The 16,752-nt window shown below is 41.2% G+C and overlaps 1 long non-coding RNA gene across 1 annotated transcript; it reads left to right on the top strand.

Moving 5' to 3' along the window:
• The first annotated feature begins 573 nt into the window (after positions 1–573).
• On the top strand, positions 574–2,875 carry LOC133653061 (uncharacterized). Its single transcript, XR_009826645.1, has 3 exons — positions 574–625; positions 747–811; positions 2,837–2,875. It is a non-coding gene; the product is annotated as an uncharacterized LOC133653061 (long non-coding RNA).
• The last annotated feature ends 13,877 nt before the right edge of the window (positions 2,876–16,752 follow it).

Below are 16,752 nucleotides of genomic sequence, written 5' to 3' on the forward strand. Positions count from 1 at the left end.
GCAGAAAACTAGATCTTGCACAAACGGCTGGATCATTTTCTTGGTCCAGTTATGAGGATGTTGGAGGCATTCAATGCAAGTACAAGAAGGAATCAGATATACAAGTAAGCTGGGCTTGAAAATATCGATTTAAATGTACATTATGATGGTATTTTCATCCATTATCCCCACACTCAATTATGCCATATTAAAATTGTTCTTCATGTCAATATTCATAGCTTACTCACATATGAATAATACTACTACTACTACTAATAATAATAATAATAATAATAATAACAATAATAACATTATTATTATTGAATGTGCACAGTTTGGCCAGTAAATTGCTAAAATGTATTTGCAAAGAAATGTCTTATTTACATCATTATTTATAATGAATCCATTACATTTTAGGTAGCAGGGTGCTTGGTGCATTATATCCTGACTGATGGGCAACATCCCTATCAAACTACAACACCCTACTCCAGTGACCCAGTGGGGCTATCTCAAAATGTGAGAAAAGGCAACTTTACTCTTCAATGTGAAGAAAGACTGATGAGCCAAAAGGGAATTATTTCAAGAATGCTGAGTAGAACATTGGAAGAACGTCATACTATTGAAGAATGCCTTCAAGCTATCAAATGTAAGTGCACAACAATTAATACTATGCATTAATTGTTCACATTAATAAAATATCGATAGATTGGAAAAGGTATATTTTAATCACTTCTGTGAAAATAGCAGACCCTATTATGTATTTACAGGTTTCACACGTCCGTCTAATTTCACTGGAACAACAAACATGTCTGGCCACAAGAATAAGAATGGAGTAAGTACTTTTTTTAAGAGACTTTAGGTATTGTCAAGTTTATTTACTGTTTGAAAACAACGATTGTTCCTGTTTTGGGCTGTAAATTAACATGTGGTACTGCTTTATTTGTTTTTTTCTAGATTAGTCAAAATTTAAAGGCCTACTGAAACCCACTACTACCGACCATGCAGTCTGATAGTTTATATATCAATGATGAAATCTTAACATTGCAACACATGCCAATACGGCCGGGTTGACTTATAAAGTGCAATTTTTAAATTTCCCGCCACACTTCCGGTTGAAAACGTCTAGATATGATGACGTATGCGTGTGACGTCAACAATTGATACGGAAGTATTAGTACCCCATTGAATACAATACAAAAAAGCTCTGTTTTTATTTCAAAATTCCACAGTATTCTGGACATCTTTGTTGGTGAATCTTTTGCAATTTGTTTAATGAACAATGAAGACTGCAAAGAAGAAAGTTGTAGGTGGGATCGGTGTATTAGCGGCTGGCTGTAGCAACACAACCAGGAGGACTTACTTGGATAGCAGACGCGCTAGCCGACGCTAGCCGCCAACCGCACGGATGATCGGGTGAAGTCCTTCGTCGCGCCGTCGACCGCTGGAACGCAGGTGAGCACGGGTGTTGATGAGCAGATGAGGGCTGGCTGGCGTAGGTGGAGAGATAATGTTTTTATCATAGCTCTGTTAGGTCCGTTTGCTAAGTTAGCTTCAATGGCGTCGTTAGCAACAGCATTGTTAAGCTTTGCCAGGCTGGGAATTATTAACCGTGTAGTTACATGTACATGGTTTAATAGTATTGTTGATCTTCTGTCTAACCTTCCAGTCAGGGATTTATTTATTTTGTTTCTATCTGCATTTGAGCCCGATGCTACCATGTTAGCCCAGTAGCTAAAGAGCTTCGCCGATGTATTGTCGTGGAGATAAAAGTCACTGTGAATGTCCATTTCGCGTTCTCGACTCTCATTTTCAAGAGGATATAGTATCCGAGGTGGTTTAAAATACAAATCCGTGATCCACAATAGAAAAAGGAGAGAGTGTGGAATCCAATGAGCCAGCTTGTACCTAAGTTACGGTCCGAGCGAAAAAAGATATGTCTTGCACTGCATTCTAGTCCTTCACTCTAACTTTCCTCATCCACAAATCTTTCATCCTCGCTCAAATTAATGGGGTAATCGTCGCTTTCTCGGTCCGAATCGCTCTAGCTGCATTGAAAACAATGGGAAATTTTGAGGAGTCCTTCCTATGTTGACGTTACGCTACTTCCGGTACAGGCAAGGCTTTTTTTATCAGCAACCAAAAGTTGCAACTTTATCGTCGATGTTCTCTACTAAATCCTTTCAGCAAAAATATGGCAACATCGCGAAATGATCAAGTATGACACATAGAATGGATCTGCTATCCCCGTTAAAATAAAAATAAAAACATTTCAGTAGGCCTTTAATGTCCCATTTGTATATTTTATTTGTGAACAGTGTTCTTTTAATTGATTTTCCAGAAGAGCTATATTACAGTGAAAAGATCCATGTTGTCTACACCTATGTTAAACCATAAATGTGATATCAGCATATTTTGACCAAATCTTTAAGTACCACAGCAAGGATCAGCAAAGCAAAGTCCTCCACTATCAGCCTTATGAGAGATGTGCCATCTCATCCTCATCCAACCTAATGATCTCAAGGGCTGATGAATCAGTGTGGAAAAGTGTGAGGTGGTTAATTTGAATAGAGACAGTGGGGGTGGGGGGTTGAATGGATTTTCAGGTGGGCCCAAATAGGTGAGAAGTATGCAAGTATGTGTATGGGAGTTGGGAAAGGGACTTTTCACCATTTGACAGTTACTCTTCATCAGTAATATGTACTGAATAAATGGTGCGACTAAAGAAAATCAATCACCTTTTTTTTCATGATCAACAGCAAAAATGGCAGGAATGGAAACAATCAGAAAAAGAGACCACAAATCAAGAAATTATGTATGGACTCATAAGCTGTTTTTGGGGGGTTTTTTTGTGTTACAGGACAGGACCATTGCAGCAAATTGCTGTCCCCAAACACCAGATTGTCATGTCTGTTTATCATGTTTCTGTTTTGGCCATGTGCTGTTTTTTGGACACTTTCTTAGTTCCTGGTTTCACTTCCTTGTTTGTTTGTTTCCATGGTTACTCATTAGTTTTCACCTGTCACGTCACGCACCTGTTTTACGTTTTGAGTCACGCACCTGTTTTCACCAATCAAGTCACTGTTATTTAAGTCTACCTTTGTTCTTCACTCGTTCTGCCTGCATTGTCTTTGTCACACCAGTTTATGTCTCTTGCTGACCAAGTAAGTTTTCCTAGTCCAGGCCATAGTTTTCTGCTAACTAGCAGCTTCTTTTGTGTTTTAGGCACGCTTGCCTTTTTGCTTTAATTTTTGTGTTTGTGATAGTTTGAGTGATTTATGTTAATAAATCCAAACTCACCTTCACGCTGTCGTCCGGAGCCGTCTTTGCACTGGAAGAACAACCCCGCAGCACGCTGCGACCCCCCAACGTGACAGAATGAACGCAGCAGACGTTCTTCCGCAGACGAGCCATGAGGAGGTGATGGAGACGCGCTGGCGAAGATGGAGGCAGCCAGAAAGGCTTCTTTTCGCCAGCATGGCGCGTCGTTCCCTCAGGATCCTCTTCCGGACAACAAGTTTCCCCAACCAGCCCTGTCTTCCTCGCCGCCGCAGGATACCCGCGCTGATGATGTCATCCCGCCCACTGGTGATGACGTCAGAGACCAAGATTTTTTTTTAGATTCCATTTACGCCCTCTGTCAGCCGCCCACTAAGGACTTTGTTTCAAAAAATAATCCTTTTGAGAATTTTTTTTCAAAATTTATATTTTTTTCAGACCCAGTCTAAAGTGGGGGTGGTGAATAGACATTGTGGACAATTTAATGGGGAGGATTCTGCCCCCCTCCTGACCTCCCTCCACCCACCCCAAAAAACGGTTCCAGACGGGGAGCGCGTCTGGTATCCGCTCCTTGAGGGGGGGGCTGGGACCGGGAGCTGTGTTGGTGGGGTGGCTCAGCTGCACCCAACCAGGCAGCAACCTCCATCCCGGCCGCCACCACCAGTCCGTCACCATGCCAAGCCACAGCCCCCAGCTAGGCCACCTGCACCACGTCAAGTTCCACGCGGCCAAGCTCCGGTACCAGCTCCACGCGGCCAAGCTCCGGTACCGGCTCCACGCTGCCAAGCTTCGGTTCCGGCTCCACGCTGCCAAGCTCCGGCTCCACGCTGCCAAGCTCCGGCTCCGGCCCCACGCTGCCAAGCTCCGGTTCCGGCTCCACGCTGCCAAGCTCCGGTTCCAGCTCCACGCTGCCAAGCTCCGGTTCCAGCTCCACGCTGCCAAGCTCCGGTACTAGACCCACGCCAAGACCAAGACCAAGACCCACGCCAAGACCAAGACCCACGCCAAGACCAAGACCCACGCCAAGACCAAGACCAAGATTGCCAAGACCAAGATTGCCAAGACCAAGATTGCCAAGACCAAGACTGCCAAGACCAAGACCAAGACCAAGACTGCCAAGACCACCAAGACGACCAAGACTGCCAAGACCAAGACGACCAAGACTACCAAGACCAAGACTACCATGACTGCCAAGACTACCAAGACCAAGACTGCCAAGACCAACACCAAGACCCACGCTGCCAAGACCAAGACCCACGCTGCCAAGACCAAGACCCATGCCGCCAAGACCAAGACCCATGCCGCCAAGACCAAGACCCACGCCGCCAAGACCAAGACCCACGCCGCCAAGACCAAGACCCACGCCGCCAAGACCAAGACCCAAGCTGCCAAGACCGCCCATGCCAGGACCAAGACCAAGACCCCCCACGGCAAGCTTCGCCGCCTGACGCACCACGCCAAGCTTCGCCGCCTGCCACAACAACGTGCCCACCTCCTCGTCGGCCAAGGATGTGGCCATTCCATGGGCGTCCGCCACGCCAGGTGCGCCAACCTCCTCATCGGCCACGAATGTGGCCATTCCCAGGTCGCCCACCTCGTCAGGTTCAGCGGCGGTCGACGCGTCGCCGCCACATGACCTTGCCTCTGTGGATCCGGGGCCACTTGGCCTGGCGACCCACCGCCATGTCCCCCTCCCGCCCTCCCATGACTCTTGATCCTGTTTTTTGTTTTTGGACATCTGGGATCTGTCCGTAAGGGGGGGGGTTCTGTCATGTCTGTTTATCATGTTTCTGTTTTGGCCATGTGCTGTTTTTTGGACACTTTCTTAGTTCCTGGTTTCACTTCCTTGTTTGTTTGTTTCCATGGTTACTCATTAGTTTTCACCTGTCACGTCACGCACTTGTTTTACGTTTTGAGTCACGCACCTGTTTTCACCAATCAAGTCACTGTTATTTAAGTCTTCCTTTGTTCTTCACTCGTTCTGCCTGCATTGCCTTTGTCACACCAGTTTATGTCTCTTGCTGACCAAGTAAGTTGTCCTAGTCCAGGCCATAGTTTTCTGCTAACTAGCAGCTTCTTTTGTGTTTTAGGCACGCTTGCCTTTTTGCTTTAATTTTTGTGTTTGTGATAGTTTGAGTGATTTATGTTAATAAATCCAAACTCACCTTCACGCTGTCGTCCGGAGCCGTTTTTTGCGTTGGAAGAACCCCGCAGCAAGCTGCGACCCCCCCGTTTTGACACAGATGAGATAGACATCTCAGAGAGTATTCTCAGCGATCAGCTAGAGATTACTAGCAGTGACCTTAAGGATTCATCTTCTCCCACTGAAGAGGAATTATCTGTGTGTGAAATGGTAATTATTGGTTTTATTAGGGTACAAGTGTAAGAGGTGGTTAAATACATATATGATATCTTTGTGATATGATAATGATGATAATTTTGATGATTATGACAGCTTATGAAAACCCCAAATTCAAAATCTCAGAACATTTTAATAATTACATATAATCACTAAAAAAAGGATTTATATCTGAAAAGTATAATCATGCATACTATATGTACTCAGTACTTGGTTTGGGCCCCCTTTGCATGAATTAATGCTTCAATGCGGCGTGGCATGGATGCTATCAGTAATTCAGTAAGGTAAGGCAAAAGGGGTCCAACATTTCTGTTTGGGGTTTTCATAAGCTGTAAGCCATAATCATCAAAATTATCACAAATAAAGGCTTGAAATATCTCACTTTGCATGTAATGAGTCTATATAATGTATTAGTTTCACTGCAATTTTAATTACTGAAATATATGAACTTTTGCAAAATATTCAATTTTTTTCGAGTTTCACCTGTACATGAAAACGTTGTACAAATAGGTAACGCAGGCATGAATTTATTATATAATTTTTTTTATTAATAATACATTTTCTTTCTCTTTTTTTTTCAGACAACTGAGCCACACGTTTCCCTTTCTCTGGAAACATCAGATGAAGAAGACCAACAAGCAGAAGAAGACGAAAAAGTAACAGGCACAAGAAAACCACCTTCAAAAATGGATAAAACTGTTCATGAAAATAACCCTCAACAACGTCATATAAACGTGAAAATGTCCTCAAACAAGGAACACCAGCGGATATATGACAAGGTTGAAGTAGCTAAGGCTCTTGCACACAGGCAAGGTTCCACACAGCACCGTCTTCTGCTGGAGAAAATACGAAATATGGGGAATTACCACCATAACTGTTCAGTGCTATCCTCTGGGAATGGACTAATAATACCAAAAAGACAAGCAACCTATCGATCCTCAGCAATAGACTATCTGCCTTGCAGAACTGACCTCTGGAGACATCATAAGCGTTGCAAACTGCACGTGAAAAACGATGGACTGGTGAAAAGAAAAGTTCAGGCAAGTTCTTCCCTGATGTTGCCCTTGGACACAACAATTTCTACCGGACTCAAAGAAATTCTTCAGGACATGACATATGACATTGTTACACAAGTGGTGAAATCTGATGACCTGATTCTTTCACTGGGAGAAAGAATGTTCCTCAAAAATGGAGAAGTTCGACGTCATCGGGCAGACATCAGGAACAAGATGAGGGAACTTGCCAGATTTGTTTTGTCGGCTCGAAAAATTGACAAAGACGTTATCTTTTTGAAGGACTTGATCAACCCAGGAAAGTTCAACACAGTACTTGAGGCTGTAAAAATATGACTGGGTTTGATGCCTTAACAAACAGATTCTCAGTTCCCTCAACAGCACTGAAACTGCGCCACTCCCTTGTGAAGGTGTCGCATATTGTGCAAGGAGAGGCTCTGCGTCAAGAGGACAATGCCTTAAAGGGAAGGGCGGAACAGTTCATCAATTTAATTGAACTAGAATGGACAACACATGTGTCATCCAACGCACTGAAAACCATGTACCAGAAGAAATGGAACAGCCCCCAAACGTTGCCTCTATCAGAAGACATCAAAAAGCTCCAGGATAATTTAAAACCCTTGAAGAGTTGAACAAAAAGGCTCTCATTGACCATCCATCAAAAACGTCATGGAGTGAGCTCTCGCAAGTCACCCTGACACAGCTGATTTTATTTAATCGACGTCACGAAGGAGAAGTTTCAAGGATGGAAGTACAGACATACCTGCTGAGAAACAAAAGCAGTATGCATGATGACATTCTGAAGAGCCTGTCACAATTTGAGAAGACATTGTGTCAGACACTCATCTGGGTGGAAATCCGGGGGGAAAGAGGCCGCAAGGTACCAGTGCTGTTTACAACAAACGTACAAGAGTCTGTGGAACTTCTGATAAAAACAAGAGATGAGGTTGGAATTTCCCCAAGCAACCCTTACATTTTTGCCCGCCCATATTTTGGATCTCTGGAGAACATTCGTGGATGTGACAGCTTAAAGCGATAGTCCGAAAGCTGTGGAGCTCAACATCCAGAAAACATCACATCAACAAAACTACGCAAGCATGTAGCGACAGTGTCACAGCTCCTGAACCTTCAAGCTCACGAACTTGACCAACTAGCAACATTCATGGGTCATGATATTGAGGTCCATAGGGAACGTTTAAATGCAGCTGAAGAGGAGTTCAGCGACTTGGATGCAGAGGATGTCCAATCTGAACAGACTGCCACAACAAGTCAAGAAGGCAAGATTTTCCACCTCATGCAGTTATATTAATACATATAGACACTATATTGTGTTATATTGTGACTCTAAATTATTAAATGACTTTAATTATTTATTTTTTTACTTTTTCAGGAAAGGATGGACATTCTGATCAATTGGCTGCTACCTCAAGACAAGCAATTGGAGACATTCAAAAATCAAGTCCAATGGGTGCGTTATTTAGTTGACTAAAGAATATTATCTCCATGGAACACCTTGATATTTTGTTAACTTGTTAACAAACTATCATGGTGTTCCATGGAGATAATATTCTTATCTAGAGAATTACAAGAATTAATAGTTGTCATTTGCCTTTATCCATTAATTACTTTCTCAATTTATTTATAGCGAAACCCAGAAGACCTTTGTCAAAGACCGAGAGACAAGCTGTTGAACATCATTTCAAGGACTTTCTGAAGCAAATGAAGATCCCTGGAAAAACTGACTGTCAAAGATTCTTGATTGGAAATCCGGGGCTAAGGGATAGTGGAAGAGACTGGAAAGTAGTGAAATACTTCATGCACAACAAAATAAAGTCTATAAAGAGGAACTTGTGCCAATAGAAGACCAATAATCTAAATTAACTGCTGAATACTGGGAGCTTGCACTATGGAGCATTAATGTAAAGTGCCTGAATACTGGGAGCTTGCATTATGGATCATCAATGTTATGTACCTGAATACTGGGAGCTTGCATTATGGATATAAAACTTTTGCATTTAACCTGATTCTGATTCCTTTTTCACATGATAACAAGTCAGTGTTCATGTCTTTTGTGAAATTAAGCCATCTAGCTGACTGGTCCTTTGCCTTCTGGGTAGCCCTTTATTTAATACAGTGTCATACTTGACAATGGTTAAGCAATCCATTAAAGCTGAGCATTTAGATTCTGTTACAAAAACATATTAACATTGTGCTGGACGAATAAATATGACAATAGTTGAGATTTACTTGAGTTACTATCTTTTCGTTACAATAGATTTTTGTTATTTCCTCTATTCGTAAAAGCAGGAGTGTGAATGTCGCTCCACGCTATCTAAGAAGGGACTTGTGTCATTTTGTAATAGCCAACAGTGGACCTCTGTCATTACATACAAAAAAAGTTATGTTATGTAAATCAACAGACACAATGCATTCCTTTAGCTGTAGACTAAGCACACAAGTTTGTAGTTGTAAAAAAACAAAAACCTTATTAAGTTTAGAAATGTAATCCAAAATAGCAAGTTCTGTTGTTGCTATTCTTAGATATATAACTTATAGATATATAAGCTGTAAATACAACTCACTCAAAAAGCCACAATGACAACATTGTTGGGGCAACTTTACTTGCAAAATAACACTATATATATATATCATAATTAGATTCTTATTATCTCTTAAGAATCTCTCTCTATCCATTTTGCTTATTTGTTTCTTACTCATCCATGTTGGAGTGTGAATGTCACTCTATGCTATCTAAGAGGGAATTTCTGTCATTATGTATCAGCCAACAGTGGACCCCTGTCATTCCATACAGTATAAGTGTGGACCATTTTCTGTAATGCAAATCAACAATTCTAATGCATTTCTTTAAATGTAGATTGGGGACTGACGAAATTGTAAATGTTTTTAAATATTTTTTTATTGATACAAATGAATAGATAGGTTTTTGTTGGACTGTTCTATTCCTAAAAACACACTAACAAATCAAGTTTGACGAATTATTATTACATTAGTTGAAATTATTATCTTTTCCTTACAGTATATATAGTTATTTCCTCTTTTCATAAAATCAGGAGTGTGAATGTCGCTCCACGCTATCTAAGAAGGGACTTGTCATTTTGTAATAGCTAACAGTGGACCTCTGTCATTACATGCAAAAAAAGTGTGGAACTTTTAAGCTGAGCCTTCATATTTTGTTGTTTGCATGTTTGAAGAGACTGGTTTTCTTTACTAAGTAGGATGTTTAACAGCCCTCTACAATCTGAATAACCCTAGTGACCAAATAACTCTAAATTAAGTCTTTATTACTTAGAATATGCTCCCCGTAGTGTCCAAATAACTCTAAATTAAGTCTTTGTTACTTATAATATGTTCCACTAGTGTCCAAATAACTCTAAATTAAGTCTTTGTTACTTAGAATATGTTCCACTAGTGTCCAAATAACTCTAAATTAAGTCTTTGTTACTTAGAATATGTTCCCCTAGTGTCCAAATAACTCTAAATTAAGTCTGAGGCTGCAGGCCGTTCACACAATAGAGTGTTTGAAGCGACGTGTGTGAATTGGGCATGAACTTCCAGCTCTGGCCAGCAGAGGCGCTGCCAAGTATGGACTAAACACTCACACACTTTCAGGTCCCCTCTTGGCAAAAGTTGAGAATATGCACAAAAATGTTTTAGCCATATTTTTAGCTTGATTTAAGGCATGACCAAGAGGGGACCTGAAAAATGTCCCCTCTTGGCTCGGCGGTCCCCTGTTCGTGAAGGTGTTACGAGGCCATAGTCCCCTGTTGGATAGGTGGGCAAGAACACACACACACACACACACACACACACACACACACACACACACACACACACACACACACACACACACACACACACACACACACACACACACACACACACACACACACACACACACACAGTCACCCTTGTAACTTTTTTTTTAATCTGTCCTCAGGTCAATCATACTGTTGATGAAGATGCCCATATCTGCTGTACAGATTTACTTTACAAAAGAGAAGTTTTTAAACCAATCAAGACTTTAATACATGTTTGGATACATCTAGTGTTTGGTGCAGCTAGATCAGTGGTTCTTAACCTTGTTGGAGGTACCGAACCCCACCAGTTTCATATGCGCATTCACCGAACCCTTCTTTAGTGAAAAATTAATTTTATTTTTTTTTCAAATTCAAGAAAAAGTAATATATTTTTTTACTGGTGCACAAAATGAACCGTGCATGAACATCACCTTGTTCAAAGAACAAAACCAACACAGTGCATGAACTCACAACAAATTACACACCTTACACACATTACCATGAATTGATTAACGTGGACCCCGACTTAAACAAGTTGAAAAACGTATTCGGGTGTTACCGTTTAGTGGTCAATTGTACGGAATATGTACTGTACTGTGTAAACTGTACTGTTTCATATAATGTATTCTCTTCCTTTGCAATCTACTAGTAAAAGTTTCAATCGATCAATCAAAATACCTGCAAATCAGATGGAAAATTAGAGGGAACATTGTTTGGGGGTATCCATAATACGCCGATAGGGAGAAGTTTTTATTTACACGATAAGTGTAAATAAACTCCGCCGAACCCCTGAGGCCGACTCACCGAACCCCTAGGGTTCGATCCAACCCAGGTTAAGAACCACTGAGCTAGATCATAGAGAAAGGGGATAGAAGAAAGGGGGGAAAAGACAGAGGGGAATTGTGGGGACAAGAGAGAGACAAAACTGACAAACAAACCCCAGCAACTACATAACCTCCCGGTCGCAAGAACAATTCTTGGCATCCCCTTGACTTCAGAGGAGGCCCAGTTATGAGCCATGTTAAGATAGCAGCAACACTTTCGTATTTAGACACTACGTACTTATGCTGCTTATTAGTGATAGACAGAGGTGGGTAGTAACGCGCTACATTTACTCCGTTACATCTACTTGAGTAACTTTTGGGATGAATTGTACTTCTAAGAGTAGTTTTAATGCAACATACTTTTACTTTTACTTGAGTATATTTATAGAGAAGAAACGCTACTTTTACTCCGCTCCATTTATCTACATTCAGCTCGCTACTCGCTACTGATTTTTATCGATCTGTTAATGCACACTTTGTTTGTTTTGGTTTGTCAGACAGACCTTTAAAGTAGGATCTATCGCATGCCTGCGTTTCACCAATCACATGCAGTCACTGGTGACGTTTGACTCCGTTTCACCAATCAAACAGAGTCAGGCGGTCACATGATTAACAAGCTTAAGCTTACATGAACTCAACAAAGCACATCGCGGTAAGTAACGTTAGTAGATATTTTGCCTGTCACCGTAGGCTGATGTTAGCTTCCCTGCTATGAATCACTGTCAAATGTACATCGTGTGGGGACATTTATTAACATACTGCAGCCTCATTGACACACACACCCACACACACCCACACACACACACGCACAGTCGCACACACACACGCACACGCATGCATAGAAACACCAATCAGTGTGTTCCCAGATGCAGCCCACACCTATCAGTTTATGGTTTGCGTAAAGGCTAACTTTTTATTTTCCTTTGTAATCTCTGCCTACTGAGCCTATGGTGCTGTTAAGTTATTGTGGCTCAATTTGCCTTAATTTTTTTATGTTAATGTATTATTATTTAATATATATTATTGTTTGCTCTTGAACGCATCATAATTATCCCCTCAACTCCCCCCAAAATGGATTAACTCGCTGGAATAAAAAAGACAATATAACATACATCCATAAACGTGGATGCATATGAAAAAGTGCAATATATTTATCTGTACAGTAACCTATTTATTTATTTATATCTGCACCTTATTGCTTTTTTATCCTGCACAACTATGAGCTAAAGCAACAACATTCCGTTCTTATCTGTACTGTAAAGTTCAAATTTCAATGACAATAAAAAGGAAGTCTAAGTCTAAGTCTAAGTCTAAGTTTTAGTTGCTTAAGAGATATTCCTGGCTCTGAATTTGCTCATTGCTATTTTTATGTTTTTGTGCATTATTTGTTGCCGTCATCATTAAACGAACAGGTTACTCATCAGTTACTCAGTACTTGAGTAGTTTTTTCACAACATACTTTTTACTTTTACTCAAGTAAATATTTGGGTGACAACTCCTTACTTTTACTTGAGTAATAAATCTCTAAAGTAACAGTACTCTTACTTGAGTACAATTTCTGGCTACTCTACCCACCTCTGGTGATAGAATACAAACTGTGCTGAAATAAAAAGTATCCCCTTCTAACTTCATGTGTGATCAATGAAATTAGTCCAAATTCACAAGTTGTGTTGTAGATAATGCTACATATGTACAGAATAAACCACATGATGTTAGTGCATCAGTTGAGAAAAATTATTGAATTACAATAATAGCATCCTGTAATACGCAACATGTAAGTGTTAAATAAACATTATCATTTGTACATTTTCAGAATGTGCTCCATCTATTAGTTGACTTTGTTTATTTTTAAGTTATCATGCCATGATTTTACCAGTCCGGCACACTTGGGAATAGATTTTCCTCCATGTGGCCCCTGAGCTGAAATGAGATTGACACTGCTGGCCCACAGTACAGGTATTTTTTCTCGGCCTTGTTATTAGAATACAATTAAATGAAAATAAAATATTATTTTGACTAATGTAGAAATTACTGCAAAGTTCCTACACTTAAGCAATATATGGAACAATAGTATGATCTTTATCATCAGATAAAAATGCATCATTCACATTTGCATAGATAATCTTTCTTCATTCTTCAATATTCTGGGGGTTTTTCAAACCTTTCTCAACATATGTTGGCAATTTCTCTTCGAAACGTTAAAAATAGTTATTTTTCATTTCTTAGATCAGTGGATTCCTTCTCAACATTTGAAAACATAATACTTTCCTTACTTTGCCGTCAGGTTTATGCATGAATCCAGAAGGAGCACAGCGGGCTTTCCTTGCATGCCACCACACTGATGCTGAAACAGGTTTTATTGTGCATGATTCCTAACAGTGTTAGAGTTAAGTATAGACTGTAAAATGATACTTTTCCTGCTGGGAGCTTTCCAAAAACAATCGGCTCTGGAAAGTGCTGTCGTTCAAGCTGGCACCTCAGATCAATGTAAAGGGGACAAGATGCATTGTACCGAGCCTCAGAAGTCAAGTCAAGGTGTGTGTGACCGTGAAAGGTTGACGTACACAAAAAGATATGTCAAGGGCTAAATGTTGAGATGGACATTGGCTCAACGATTACGATGCAATGTCTGCAGTAGCTGATGTTCGTGGAGAGCACAGAGACATAGCCAGCAGAGAATTGTTTTTAAAGAATCCAAAACTGGAGGTCTCATATTAACACTACACCGGCCCGCCACCTAGAGCCCACCTGTCCATCACGCACACTCTCTCAATCTTTCTCACTCGGTTCGTCTCGTTCTATTTATATCTGGTCGTCAGTGCCCACCCAGAATATATTATGTTTCCCCTTTTTGACTTTACTGCATTAGTTTGTGTTCCATATGTACACTTCAGCGATGACATCATCGTGACATATTGCTGCTGTGTGTGGTCGTGTACAGTTAATGTTTTATGTGAACTCAAACATTTTATTGAACCATTCACTGCTGACTGTTGGAGTGGAATTGGACATGTCAGTACTTTTTATGCCAAATAGGCCAGTTACCTGAATTCCTATCTATCTGTCCATCCGTCCATTTAGTGTTGGAGTGTGTACGTCTTCTGCGTTTTTTAAAAGGTCAGTTTTGGTCCGTTCCACTTTTTGCGGTCCAAAAACAATGTTGCGCTATTGAATGGAAACGAGTCAACCTCTTGCATCAAGCAGAAAACGGTCACTAAAACTAAAGCCTGCTAAAAACCGCCCACAAGCTCATTGATTGGCGCTGTGGCTCTGACGTTTCTTGCTAACGTGACACCGTGCCACACCGCAATGATTGACAGCATGCAGCAGCTAACCAATCAGCAGACAAATGGTCCGACAGGCAGTTGGATGCAGGTGGAGAGTCACAAGCAATTAAAAGTAAGTAAAAATTCAAAACAAATGGAGCCTTGCTCTTGTTGCTATATGGTTAAAATATTTTGTGGCATTAACACCTGCAAAGACAGCTAAGAGAATGAGAAAAGCATTAAACCTTATCCTCAGTCAATTCCTGGTGGTGTAATCAAAATGTCATTCCACAGATCCCCCTTACCGATCCATAGCCAATGTAAGGCTTTACCTACAGCCTCCAGGATGTTCTTGATGGCTCTCCTTGTCTGCAGGCCTTTTATACTAATATCGCTTTAGTGTATGCTGTAATGAGTACCCCACAAATCCTTGGCACCAGACTGCAGTTAGTTCACAATGGTCTTTTCTACCAATGTTGCGATGAACTCTGCATATTTTGGGCTCTTGCGCTCGTTCGCCTCTTTAATTCAGTCCTGCCAGGGGACAGTCAGTTCCAATAGAACCACTTGGTTGACTCTGATGTAAAGACTATGTTTGGGCGGCAATGTTGGCTGGGAATTGAGCTGGCACTTGAGGTCAATTTGGATCTGCCAGTCATGAGCAGTATTATATGAGCGCTTCTGTAGAGCTGGAGTGATGTTAATTCTTAATTACCCACTCTGATTAAAGCATTATCTTGGGGACGACCTTGAACCTGTTCTGAATTGCAGTCTGAATGGAATCGTCCAAAAACCTCAGAACCTGGTCATGGTGCCAGCGATAACTCACATCCCCTTAAGCCTTTGGCCTCTCGTCTGTCTGCAAGGCCCAAAGTATGCAGGTTTGCCAGGTGGTAAGATGCCATAAACCAATGCCGCTCGAATCTCAACCAATACCAGTTGACTCCTACGCAAGGTTGTAGCGTTCAGAAAACACGGAGACCAGCTCATCCCGATGCAACAGTTCCAACCAAGCTTTTGTGCCTTAGGCATGCCTCCGCTCTGTAAACTACCTCCTGTGCCTGCTACTGTTAGTCTGTTTAGCAGATAGGCCCTGATGCTGCTCAAGAACCAGGGTAGCTCCAGCCATCTACTGAGCAACTGCCTGATTGACTTTTACCATTAGCTTCTACCCACACTACTCTAAGTAAGCTACATTGCAAACTACATGCACAATAATCAACATGTTGCTAATTAATTACCTCTTTGATAGTGTCGATCAAAAGTAAGCAATTTAAAGTGTCTTGCAAACGTTTGTTTATTATTTCACTTATATGAACTAGTAAAGTATAGCACTGTGGACTAGTTGTCAGCGCATCTGCTTGAAAGTCAGGTTCGAATCCTCTTTGGAACATCACTTTCCTGGGTTTGCATCTTGTCTCCATTCTTCTTATTTTTCCGACAAAAATATGTTAAGTAAAATGAGGACTCTAAATTGTCCATAAATGTGAGTGTGAATGTGAATGTTTGTTGGTTTATATGTGTGATTTACTGGTGACCAGTCCAAGGTGAACACCGCCTTTTGCCCATAGTCTGCTGAAATTGCCCCAAGCTCACCCATGACCCTGATGGGGACACATGGATAGATGGGTGAACAAATAAAATATCTGTCTGCGTGTGACATTATTCCAATACCCAATGACATTTTGACAGTTAAGACATTATTGACAAACTAACTAATAACTATTTTACTGTTTACAATTCATTGAGGAGTCTGACAGTGTTTGCTTCCAGGCTTCCGTCTGGCTAGTTTTCTCTTCACAATTGGCGAGATGATTTAAATTCCTTGCAGCCTCACACATGCTGCTTTAACGCCTTGGAAACCAGACGGAAGAAATGGATTAAATCTCGTTTACGTCTGGCTGACTTGAGGAATGGAATAGTGGAAACTGTGTGACCAATCGGTGCAAAAACATCCGCATTAAACAATTCCACCAATTAAACTGGAATCGTCACCACACCCTTGACTTGAAGACAAGCGTGTCTCCCCTCGGCTCGCTTTAAGCTGTGTAAACCTGGAACATCACAAGGCTGGAAAGAGGGAGGTAAGGAAAAAATAGAAGCTGCTGGAGTGGACATGGAGGGTGGGTGTGTGAAAGTGGAAATAGGCAGCAAGGAGGAGGAATGTGAAACATTTCTGATGCTGCTCCAGCTGTTTACACGGTAGTCAGTGCGGCG

This window comes from Entelurus aequoreus, linkage group LG07 (genome assembly GCF_033978785.1).
Source record: "Entelurus aequoreus isolate RoL-2023_Sb linkage group LG07, RoL_Eaeq_v1.1, whole genome shotgun sequence".
Taxonomy (NCBI): domain Eukaryota; kingdom Metazoa; phylum Chordata; class Actinopteri; order Syngnathiformes; family Syngnathidae; genus Entelurus; species Entelurus aequoreus.